Genomic DNA, 12689 nt, shown 5'->3' on the forward strand with positions numbered 1-12689 from the left:
CTCATATAATTGATAGTAATCAGGAGGATGATTTGATCGTTTTAGCTTATGAAGATGTTTCTGAAGGAATTCAAACATGTACACGGAGCCTGTCTGGAAGAATTTTCTCAGATCGGATCTTTTCCGTAGGTACCATGGAAGGAGCTCTCTATACAATATGGAATAAACCAGAAGGATTCAGAGTAGTCAAAAAATTGAGGAACCAGTTTCAATTTTTCTTTGAGAATGACTCTGATGTGACTCGAATTAAAAGGGGTTCACCTTGGTTATTCAAGAGTTTTGTTATTCATGTTTGCAGATGGAAGCAGTCAATAAACATGGAGGATAATCACATCTTTTCTTTTTCTGTATGGGCACAATTTTGGGAATTGCCTGAACAATACAAAACGCTTAAGGTTGGCCAAAAATTGGGTGGGAGACTTGGTCAAATTGAAGATGTTGCTCTATTTGAAGTTAGAGGCAAAGATACACGCATAGTGAAGGCTAAAGTGGAACTGAACGGTGATAAAAGAGTGATGGATACACTGAAATTGCTTGATCCTAATCAGAAAATGCTGGAAATTGGAGTACGCTATGAACGTATAGGTGTGTTCTGTACTTATTATGCAAAATTGGAGCATGAATCTAAGAACGGCCGATTCTTTATTGATGATTCTGCCCAAAATAATATCAAGGAAGATAGAGTTGGTGAATGGCTTAAGGCAGATCAAGTCGGTAGGCGTTTAACTGAAAAGAAAGCTTCCTTCAATCCTAACCAACCTCGGGATGGTTCTATTCCAGCTCAACCGAAGAAAAAGTCTCCACCTGCTTGGCTTTTTGATAGTTTGATATGTGGTCAGGAGGACATTTTTGTCATCTTAGAGCTAAGGGACGGAATGATAATCTTGTCATATTCAAGGATCTGAATTCTAGAAGAATTATGCCATGCCAGTCTTGGACATCTAGAAGACCAAGAGTCCGTCTCAAAAATAGTGGTGCTGAAAGGGCAACAATTCATAAGGCCCATTGGGCTAAGTCAGGACAGCAAGAAGCCCAATAATGCTTTTCAAATTTAATGGGAGGCATAATTTATTATTAATTTTCGAATTTTTAGGCATTTATTGATGATAAGGATTTAGAAGGATAGATAAAGGAAAAACAAAGGATAGATAAGGTTTTTCCTAATGGAAGGGGGACCAGAAAAGAATGGGATTAAAAGAGGAATTTATTAGCATAAAGAGACACAGCGGAAAAAAAGATAGATAAAGAGTTTTTTCTACTAGACCTCTAAGATACCTGTTCTTAGCAACCTAGGTCACCGGAAAGGATTCCCTACTAGACCTTCAAAGAACCTGTTCTTGACAACCTAGATCAGAGGGATAAAAATTGAATCACTCAATCTTCTCCATGCAATCAGTGAAGCAAATCACTCACCTCACTCAATCACACTAAAAAAAGTGCATAAAGCACTAAAGAAATTTTATTCATCAAAAGTTATGTAAATTGTCTCACCAGAAGGTGTTTAAATAGACCCCAAACAAACTAGCTAAAAGATAAGATAAGATAACTAATTTAAATCAGATTTGATCTTATTGGATTAGATCAAATTTGATTTGAATTTTAAAATTCTAAAAATATGATAACTAATTTAAATCAGATTTGATCTTATTAGATTAGATCAGATTTGATTTAAATTTAAAACCCCTAAAAATACTACTAAGCAAATCAAAAGTAAATCAAATCTTCCAACAAATTCTAACAACGAAACAAACCAAAATAAATGCCTAAAAATTCGAAAATTAATAATAAATTATGCCTCCCATTAAATTTGAAAAGCATTATTGGGCTTCTTGCTGTCCTGACTTAGCCCAATGGGCCTTATGAATTGTTGCCCTTTCAGCACCACTATTTTTGAGACAGACTCTTGGTCTTCTAGATGTCCAAGACTGGCATGGCACAATTCTTCTAAAATTCAGATCCTTGAATATGACAAGATTATCATTCCGTCCCTTAGCTCTAAGATGACGAAAATGTCCTCCTTAGGATTTTACTACTTTGGATGTATTCAACCCTTAATGCCCAACATAAATCCTAATCATCTGGTATCAGTTACAGGTAGTAGGTAAATTCTTATTTATCTACACGTTCCATGGGTCTTGTTTAGTCTTTTTTTTCTCTTTAATCTATGTAAATTCATGTTAGAGTCCAAAAAAAAAGAAAAAAATTTCTTTTTAATTTTGTTTTGCAATTATTCTATCTTTAAGTCAGTGTCTGGAAAAAAAAAGAAAAAAAATGATTGAGTATTACGATAGTGATGATGACGGAATCACATATGTGAAAAAGGGTTTTCGGTTGAAAATCCCTGCATTTAAAGGAGGAACAATCCTGAAGCTTATTTCGATTGGGAAAGAAAGGTAGAGTCAATTTTTACAAATTGCATCCTTTCAGAGGAAAAGAAGGTTCGACTAGTACAAGCCAATTTTTCTGATGATGCCCGTATATGGTGGACTGAATTAGGAAGATCTAGAAGACGGTACGGAAAGAGCCCAATTTGCAGTTGGGAGAAGATGAAGAAAATCATGAGGAGGCAGTTTGTGCCATCATCATACCACATGAGGAATCGAGTTGTGCCATCATCATACCACAATGAATTTTTTGGAAGATTTTGTAAGTTGCAACAAGGTTCACAATCAGTAATAGAGTACCACAAGGAGTTTTTATATTTGATGGACAAGGCTAATATCAAAAGGAGCCCTGAGGTTCTTATGGACCGATTTTTGTTTGGATTACGCGAAGAACTTGCAGATACAGTCCAACGTTACCATTACACGACCATGGACGATTTGGTCAAATTGGCCATTAACTGAGAGCAAGTGCAACAAATGATAGATCGCCATAACAAGAGGAATTCTTCTACGCCTATCTTTCATTCTTTTTCAAAGCCAGAGATGGAAGAATTTGTTGAGTATGCTGTAGAGGATGATGTGTCCTTGGAAGATTCAACAGTACAGAATTTCTCAACTGGGTCCTTGGGATGTGAGCAATTTTAAAAATATGAGAGAAAAGAAATTGAGAAAGAGATTGAGTGTTTGAGTGAAAGGAATCCATGTTTGATTGAAAGCGAGAGTTTTGAGAGAAAATATGAGAATAGTGAGCGAAAGAAGTCAATGAGTGACAAAGAAACTGATAGCAATAAACACACTTGTGAGAGAGATCTAGAAAGTTCTAGCTTAGACAAGAGTGCATTAGTCTCATTGAATTCCATGGAATCCTTAGTTTCTCATACATCTAACCATGAAATTTCTAGTGTTTTTATATCAACTTTCCTAGGCTTTGTAGATTCACTGATCAACTATGGAGGCATTAATATGGATGAAAAGAAAGGAAGACAAATTGCACACTTTGAACAAGATGGTGAAACTATGATTGGAAAGATTGAACTTGCACACATGAAGGACATAGCCACAATTCAGTGGGTAGAGAAGAGTCATCAAACCATGGTATTTAAACCTGGAGATTGGGTTTGGATTCCTTGGAGGGACGAAGAGCATCTCATGCAAGATTCGAGGATGAATCTTTTTGAAGAGGGAGAGAATGATATGTGGTCAGGAGGACATTTTCGTCATCTTAGAGCTAAGGGACGGAATGATAATCTTGTCATATTCAAGGATCTGAATTCTAGAAGAATTGTGCCATGCCAGTCTTGGACATCTAGAAGACCAAGAGTCCGTCTCAAAAATAGTGGTGCTGAAAGGGCAACAATTCATAAGGCCCATTGGGCTAAGTCAGGACAGCAAGAAACCCAATAATGCTTTTCAAATTTAATGGGAGGCATAATTTATTATTAATTTTCGAATTTTTAGGCATTTATTTTGGTTTGTTTCGTTGTTAGAGTTTGTTGGAAGATTTGATTTACTTTTGATTTGCTTAGTAGTATTTTTAGGGGTTTTAAATTTAAATCAAATATGATCTAATCTAATAAGATCAAATCTGATTTAAATTAGTTATCATATTTTTAGGATTTTAAAATTCAAATCAAATTTGATCTAATCCAATAAGATCAAATCTGATTTAAATTAGTTATCTTATCTTATCTTTTAGCTAGTTTGTTTGGGGTCTATTTAAACACCTTCTGGTGAGACAATTTACATAACTTTTGATGAATAAAATTTCTTTAGTGCTTTATGCACGTTTTTTTAGTGTGATTGAGTGAGGTGAGTGATTTGCTTCGCAAATTGCATGGAGAAGATTGAGTGATTCAATTTTCATCCCTCTGATCTAGGTTGTCAAGGACAGGTTCTTTGAAGGTCTAGTAGAGAATCCTTTCCGGTGACCTAGGTTGCTAAGAACAGGTATCTTAGAGGTCTAGTAGGAAAAATCCTTTATCTATCTTTTTTTTTTTTTTTGCTGTGTCTCTTTATGCTAATAAATTCCTCTTTTAATCCCATTCTTTTCTGGTCCCCCTTCCATTAGGAAAAACCCTATCTATCCTTTGTTTTTCCTTTATCTATCCTTCTAAATCCTTATCATAGTTTCTCAAAAATGAGTGTGCAAGATGATCAGAAAAAATAGAATAATGAAAAATTGCTGTCAATTTGGGTTCTAGAGCAAAAAATCAGGGTGAATCAGAAAACACAGGTACGACTACTAATACTAATTCTTCTTCTAATGCTTTATTGGAGATATCCTATCCATGAATAATGTCCAACACAATAACAATTTCATATCCAAGCTTAAAAAGGAGAATAAAAAGCCAAACCTGAAACAACTTGCTAGAAAGTCTGTGATAGGTTTCAAACGGAGGAGTGGAGGTAATAGTAATGAAGATATTTAAAAAAAAATTGTCTCAATGACATTGTCTCTGATGCTATGACGGTGGAGGGTGCCAGCCTTCAAGTGGCACCCAAAGAAATATGAAACTGCTCTCGTGGAATTGTCGGGGTTTGGGAAGATCCCTGACAATCCACAATCTTAAAAGGATTTGCAAATCCTACTCCCCCAAGGTTAGTTTTATCTGTGAAACAAAAAATCAATCTCGACAAGTTGAAGGAAAACTAAGCTCTTGTGGTTTCAAGGAATGGTTTATTGTGGATCCGGATGGATTATCGGGGGTTTGGCAATGGCATGGAGGGATGGTTGCACTGTTCAGATTTTACAGTATGGTAGATTCTTCATTGCGCCATCAGTTCTGACAGCTGGTTCTAATAATCCATATGGTGTTCTAGGTGTTTATCTCAATTCAAATGATCAACATAGAATGGCTCAATTTGCTGAATTAACTTCAGTCACCTAACAGTTCGATGGTAAGGTTTTGCTAATGGGTGATTTTAATGCCATTTCTAATCAATTGGAGAAAGAAGGTGGGGGTGCTAAATCTCCTTCTTCTATTGAAACCTTTAATAGTTTTATTGATGATAATTCTCTGATTGATATTGGTATGGTCGGAAGACCATTCACTTGGTCGAATAGACGGAGGGGTGATGAGTTGATATAGGAAAGACTGGACCGATTCCTGGTAGGAGTTGATTGGCAGCAACTCTATCCCAATGCAACGGTTCTTAGACTGTCAGAATCAGGCTCGGATCACTCCTCTCTTCCCTTAGACTCTAATATGAGAACTGAGAGATCTAAATGCCGATTCAAATTCCAAGAAAGATGGTGTTCCAATGATGAAATAAGGCAGATTGTTAGAGAGGTTTGGCACGAACAGATTAATGGTTCAGCCATGTATATCCTAACTCAAAAAATAAAGCGTTGTCGGCATAAGATTGTCAGATGGCAGCAAGAACACAGATCTAATTCGAAGGTAGAGATTGATTTACTACAGTCTGAATTAGAGGAACTTCGTTTAACAGAAATTCATGAAGGCGACATCATTTCAGAAATAGAGGACAAACTTGAAAAAGCATTGAAAAATGAGGAATCTTATTGGAAAGATAAGTCTAGAGTCAAATGGCTCAAATCTGGTGATCAGGATACAGCTTTCTTCCATCAGAAATTTAGAAATCGAACCCGAAGGAATAGAATTTGTCAACTAACTAGTAGTGATGGTGAAGTGGCTACTTCAAATGCTGGTATTGCTTCTGTGGCTGAATCTTATTTCAAGGACATCTTTTCCTCCACTTGTCATGAGAACCCTGAACCTCTGTTTACTGATTTTGAATCTAAGGTTACAGCTCACATGAACTGTAGGCTTCAAAGACCAGTGACTATGGAGGAAGTGAAATGTGCAACATTTAGCATTCATCCTCAAAGTACTCCAGGAGATGATGGTATGACAGCAAAATTTTTTCAAAGCTTCTGCAATATACTTAGTGGTGATGTGTTTTGAGCAGTTAAGAGCTTCTTTTCAGGGGGCAGAATTTTGAAGGGTTTTAACCACACTCAGATCTGTCTTATTCCCAAGATTTCTGATGCTAAAGATATGACTCAGGTAAGACCAATAAGCCTATCTTCAGTCTTTTACAAGATTATCTCTAAAGTATTTGTACATAAACTTCAGGGTATGATGAATAGACTAATTAGCCCTACGCAGAGTGCTTTTATTAAAGGCAGATTAATCTCTGATAATATTTTAATTGCTCACGAGTGTATGCATTACTTGAAGAACAAAAAAAGGGGACTCGAAAATGAAATGGCGCTAAAATTAGATATGAGTAAGGCATATGATAGGGTGGAATGACACTTTCTTTGATTTATATTGGAGAAGTTTGGTTTTGACTCCCGGTGGATCATGTAGATTCGAGAATTAGTGACAACGGTTTCTTATTCTGTTATTGTGGAAGGACAACCTTATGGTTTCTTCAAACCAAATAGAGGTATTCGACAAGGAAATCTTCTATTCCCCTATCTTTTTCTTTTCTGTGCAGAAGGTCTCTCCTCTTGCTACACAAGGCATAACAAAACAAACTAATTTAGGGTCTTCAGATACATAGACGATGTTCCAAGGTCAACCACCTCCTGTTTGCTGATGATTCCATCTTATTTTATAAGGCTAATCCTGAAGCATGTTCAAATATCCTGCATTTATTGAATTCTTATGAAAGCATCAGTGGCCAGATGGTAAATCTTAATAAATCTGCTGTATTCTTTAGCCATAACACTCCCTCCACTACTCGTACACTACTGGCTAACTCTATGAATATTAATCATACTAGGGCTTAGGATAAATACCTTGGTTTGCCTTCTACAGTCTCTAAATCGAAAAAGGCTTCTTTTAGTATGATCAAAGAAAAGGTTTGGAAAAGAATCCAAGGGTGGAAGCGCAATCTTCTTTTGTCAAGTGGTAGACACGTATTGCTTAAGGCAGTGGGAGAAGCTATTCCTATTTATACATTGTCTTGCTTCAAGTTGCCTGATGGTTTAATTTTGGAAATTCACTCTCTACTTTCTCAGTTCTGGTGGGAACAAAAAGGTTCTGAAAGGCGGATGGCTTGGATTAGCTGGGACACTATGACTCACCCACGAAAAGAAGGAGGCCTTGGATTTAAAGATCTCAGAATCCAAAATCTGGCGCTTTTAGGCAAACAGTTTTGACGACTTGTAACACAGCCTAATTCCTTATTATCCAAAATCCTAAGAGGTAAATACTTTAGCAATGGTAATTGGTGCACGAAATTACAATCACACTTTTGTAATTTCGCACAACTAACTAGCAAGTGCACTTGGGTCGTCCAAGTAATACCTTACGTGAGTAAGGGTCGATCCCACGGAGATTGTCGGCTTGAAGCAAGCTATGGTCATGCTTGTAAATCTCAGTCAGGCAGATTCAAATGATTTTGAGGTTTTGATAATTAAAATATAATTAAATAAAATAGAAATAAGATAGAAATACTTATGTAATTCATTGTTGGGATTTCAGATAAGCGTATAGAAGTGCTTTGTTGCTTCTGAACCTCTACTTTCCTACTGCCTTCTTCCAACCATGCGTTACCTCCTTCCATGGCAAGCTGTATGATCCTCTCGGATGAAAACAATTCCATCTGCGCTGTCACCGCAGGGCTAATCATCTGTCGGTTTCTGCTAGCGTCGGAATAGGACCAATGTCCTTTTGCGCACTGTCACTTGCGCCCTACATTCACAGGTTTGAAGCTCGTCACAGTCATCCCTTTCTGGATCCTACTCGGAATACCACAGACAAGGTTTAGACTTTCCAGATCCTGGATCCTACTCAAAATACCACAGACAAGGTTTAGACTTTCTAGTTCCCAAGAATGGCTGCCAATAATTCTAGCCTATACCACGAAGGTTCTAATCTTAGATTAGAAACCTAAGAGATACGCACTCAAGCTATTGCAGATAGAACGGACGTGGTTGTCAGGCACGTGCTCATAGGTGAGAATGATGATGAGTGTCACGGATCATCACATTCATCAGGTTGAAGTGCGAGTGAATATCTTAGAGAAGAAGTAGGCGTGAATTGAAGAGAAAAACAAAAGTACTTGTATTAATTCATGAAGAACAGCAGAGCTCCACACCTTAATCTATGGGGTGTAGAAACTCTACCGTTGAAAATACATAAGTGAAAAGTCTAGGCATGGCCGTGAGGCCAGCCTCCCAAATGATAGTCTATGATAGCATAAAACTGATCAAAGATTAAAATACAATAGTAAAAGGTCCTATTTATAATGAACTAGTAGCCTAGAGTTTACAGAAATAAGTAAATGATGCAGAAAATCCACTTTCGGGGCCCACTTGATGTATGTTTGGGATGAGCATTGAAGCTTTTTCGTGCATAGACTGTTCCTGGAGTTAAACGCCAGCTTTGGTGCCAGTTTGGGCGTTTAACTCCAATTCTGGTGTCAGTTCGGGCGTTTTACGCTAGAAATTTTAGGCTGACTTTGAACGCTGGTTTGGGCCATTAAATCTCGAGCAAAGTATAGACTATTATATATTGCTGGAAAGCCCAGGATGTCTACTTTCCAACACAATTAAGAGCACGCCAATTGGGCTTCTGTAGCTCCAGAAAATTTACTTCGAGTACAGAGAGGTCAGAATCCAACAACATCTGCAGTCCTTTTTCAGCCTCTGAATTAGATTTTTGCTCAAGTCCCTCAATTTCAGCCAGAAAATACCTGAAATCACAGAAAAACACAAAAACTCATAGTAAAGTCTAGAAATTTGATTTTTATTTAAAAACTAATGATTATATACTAAAAACTAACTAAATCATACTAAAAACTACCTAAAAACAATGCTAAAAAGCGTATAAATTATCTGCTCATCACAACACCAAACTTAAATTGTTGCTTGTCCCCAAGAAACTAAAAACAAAATAGGATAAAAAGAAGAGAATATACAATAAATTCCGAAAATATCTATGAAGATCAGTCTTAATTAGATGAGCGGGGCTATTAGCTTTTTGCTTCTGAACAGTTTTGGCATCTCACTTTATCCTTTGAAGTTAAGAATGATTGGCATCTATAGGAACTCAGAATTTAGATAGTGTAATTGATTCTCCTAGTTCAGTGTGTTGATTCTTGAACACAGCTACTTATTGAGTCTTGGCCGTGGCCCTAAGCATTTTGTTTTCCAGTATTACCACCGGATACATGATGCCAGGGCATTTTGGCCAGTTTCACTGACCTTTTCTTTACTGTTTTAGGGTAGTTTCATGCATTTTCTTAGGAAATAAGCAAGTTTTGGGTAGAATTTCACTTACATCTTGATTCAAGCAAACATTGTGCACTTTACATGATTTCATGAGAATTATGCAAGAATTGAATGACAAATTGGATGATGCATGTCTCATGATTTGGATTAGAACTTTGATGCACTCTATTGCTTGATTTCAGGACAAAGAAAGCAAGGAAGAACCACGTTAGCAGCCACGTTAGTCTAACTAACATAACCACTAACGTGGGATGGGAGCTAGCTTGCAACGTTAATGAGAAAAGTAATCGCCAATAACGTCCTCAAAGCCATCATAGCCCACGTTAAGAGTCACGTTAACTAAGTTAACGTGAACTCTAACGTGGAAGAAGAAAATGAAGCCAACGTTAGTGACACTCACCTTTGTCATTAACGTTGGACCAAGCTCATATTGGCCACGTTAAGAGCCACGATAACTCAGTTAACGTGGACTCTAACATGGGGAAGCAAAATAATGGCCAACGTTAGTGACACTCACCTTTGTCACTAACGTTGGACTAAGCCACTTTGAGCCACGTTAGTTGCCACGTTAACTTAGTTAACGTGGAAGCTAACGTGGAGGGAGCAAGAATCGCCAACGTTAGTGACACTCACCTTTGTCACTAACGTTAGAATGGGCCACTATGAGCAACGTTAACTCCCACGTCAACTTAGTTAACGTGGAAGCAAACGTGGATGAAAGAATGATGAGCCAACGTTAGTGACACTCACCTTTGTCACTAACGTTGGAGATGGCTATCACCACAACGTTAGAAGCCACGTTAACCTAGTTAACGTGAACTCTAACGTGGGAAGTAGGGGCGTTTTGAAACGTTAGTGACAAAGGTAAGTGTCACTAACGTTTTTGAAGATTTGGCAAGCCTACGTTGAAGGTCACGTTGGTGCCACTAACGTTGAAGTTAACGTGGATCATCCTTGTGTTAGGAACGTTAGTGAAAAAGGTGACTGCCACTAACGTTCTCGAACCCACACTTTCACTTAACGTTAACGCCACTAACGTCCTAAGCTAAAAGTCCCTGCCTACTTCACACTTTCTCTCTGCAAGTAAAGCTAAGCCCACTGAAGAAGATAACTGCTTCAAACTCAAGATCCAAAGGCCCATATCCAAGATTTGAAGAACCAACTAGAAGATCAGAAGAGTAGTATATATAGGGGTAGTTTTGAATCAAAAAGAAAGTTGGGGAAAATTGGAGAACGACTCTCTGTATAATTTTACTTTCTCTGCACTTCTAGTTTACTTTTCATAATGTATTTTCCATCTTTATTTTCCATTTCCAGAGCTATGAACAACTAAACCCCTTTCATTGGGTTAGGGAGCTCTGTTGTAATTTGATGGATCAATATTAGTTTTCATTATTCTTCTTCTATCTTTTCTCTTGATTTTACTAGAAAGCTTTCAATCTTCATTCAATTGGGTAGTTATCTTGGAAAAGAAGCTATTCATACTTGGATCTCTTCGGAACTTTGGAAGAGAAATGAAGAGATCATGCTAGAAATGCTTTCTCATGTTGGACCAAATTGGGGTTTGGATGGATATAGTGATATATAATCCTACCAACACTTTGATTTGGAAATACATGTGGTATAATCAGTGACCATACTTCATCTCCTCATGAGTAATTGACCAAGGAATTGGCTATTGATCAAGATTTGAGAGATTGAATTACCAAGAAATTGGAATTCGATCACTTAAGATTGCCAAGGAGATCAATGAATGTATTGATTGAGGAAGAGATGTAAATGAACTTGATCCGGAGAATGCAACATCTCCTAAGCCCAATGAATTCCCCATTTCTGATCTTACCCATTCTCTTTAAATTCTGCAATCTACTTTTATGAGCATCTTCCCCATTCCCATTTAAGATTCTGCAATTTACTTTCTGCTATTTATATTCAGCTCTTTATTTCCAGCATTTACGTTTTCTGCTATTTACTTTCCCGCCATTTAATTTTCTGCAAATCTCAAATCCAATTCTGCTTAGTTCAACTAGAACATTCCTCTAATTAAAGTTGCTTGACCAATCAATCCCTGTGGGATTCGACCTCACTCTATTGTGAGTTTTACTTGACGACAATTCGGTATACTTGCCGAAGGAAAATTATTGAGAAACAAGTTTCCGTGCATCAAGTTTATGGCGCCGTTGCCGGGGATTGATTTTGTATCAACAATGATTAAATTGGAGGATAACTAGATTGAGAATTTTTCTTTTGTTTGATTTAAAATTCTGTTTGAGTAATTTACTTTTAGTTTTAGTTATTTTCTCCCCTTTCCCCTACTTTTTTTTAGTTGTTTACAATTCAGTCCACTAACCCACTAACTGTTTGATATATTGCATCACTCACACTAACAGCAATTCTAACAGAAATACTTTCTTCATCTATTTCCTTGCTTGTGCCTTATTGGATGTATGATAGGGAGAAGAAGCGGGGCTTCAACTTCCTTTGATTCTGAACCTTAGAGGACCTTCCTTAGATTTAGGAGGGAAGCAAGAGGAAAGAGAGTAGTTGGTGCTGAGGAAGAGGCGGAGTATTTTGAACCAAACATGGATGAAAATATGGAGAATCATCATGAAGAAGAGGCTCACAACCATGGTAGAGAAGGTCTAGCAAATCATGCTGGGCAGGAGAGAAGAGTTTTAGGCTCTTATATCAACCCAAACCCAGGAAACTGTGGGAGTAGCATTCAAAAGCCAACCATACATGCCAATAACTTTGAACTAAAACCACAGCTCATCACCCTTGTTCAGAACAACTGTTCATTCGGAGAAGGTGTTCAAGAAGACCCCAACCAACATTTAACCACCTTCCTGAGGATATGTGATACTGTGAAGTCTAACGGTGTTCATCCTGACACCTATAGACTACTCTTATTTCCCTTCTCACTCAAGGATAAGGCATCTAAATGGCTGGAGTCCTTCCCGAAGGAGAGCTTAACAACCTAGGAAGATGTGGTGAATAAATTCTTGGCAAGATTCTATCCTCCTCAAAGAATCAACAGGTTGAGAGCTGAGGTTCAAACTTTCAGGCAACAAGATGGTGAGACTCTCTACGTAGCATGG

This window comes from Arachis ipaensis, chromosome B6 (genome assembly GCF_059453495.1).
Source record: "Arachis ipaensis isolate K30076 ecotype BB chromosome B6, ASM5945349v1, whole genome shotgun sequence".
In the NCBI taxonomy this organism is placed as follows: Eukaryota; Viridiplantae; Streptophyta; class Magnoliopsida; order Fabales; family Fabaceae; genus Arachis; species Arachis ipaensis.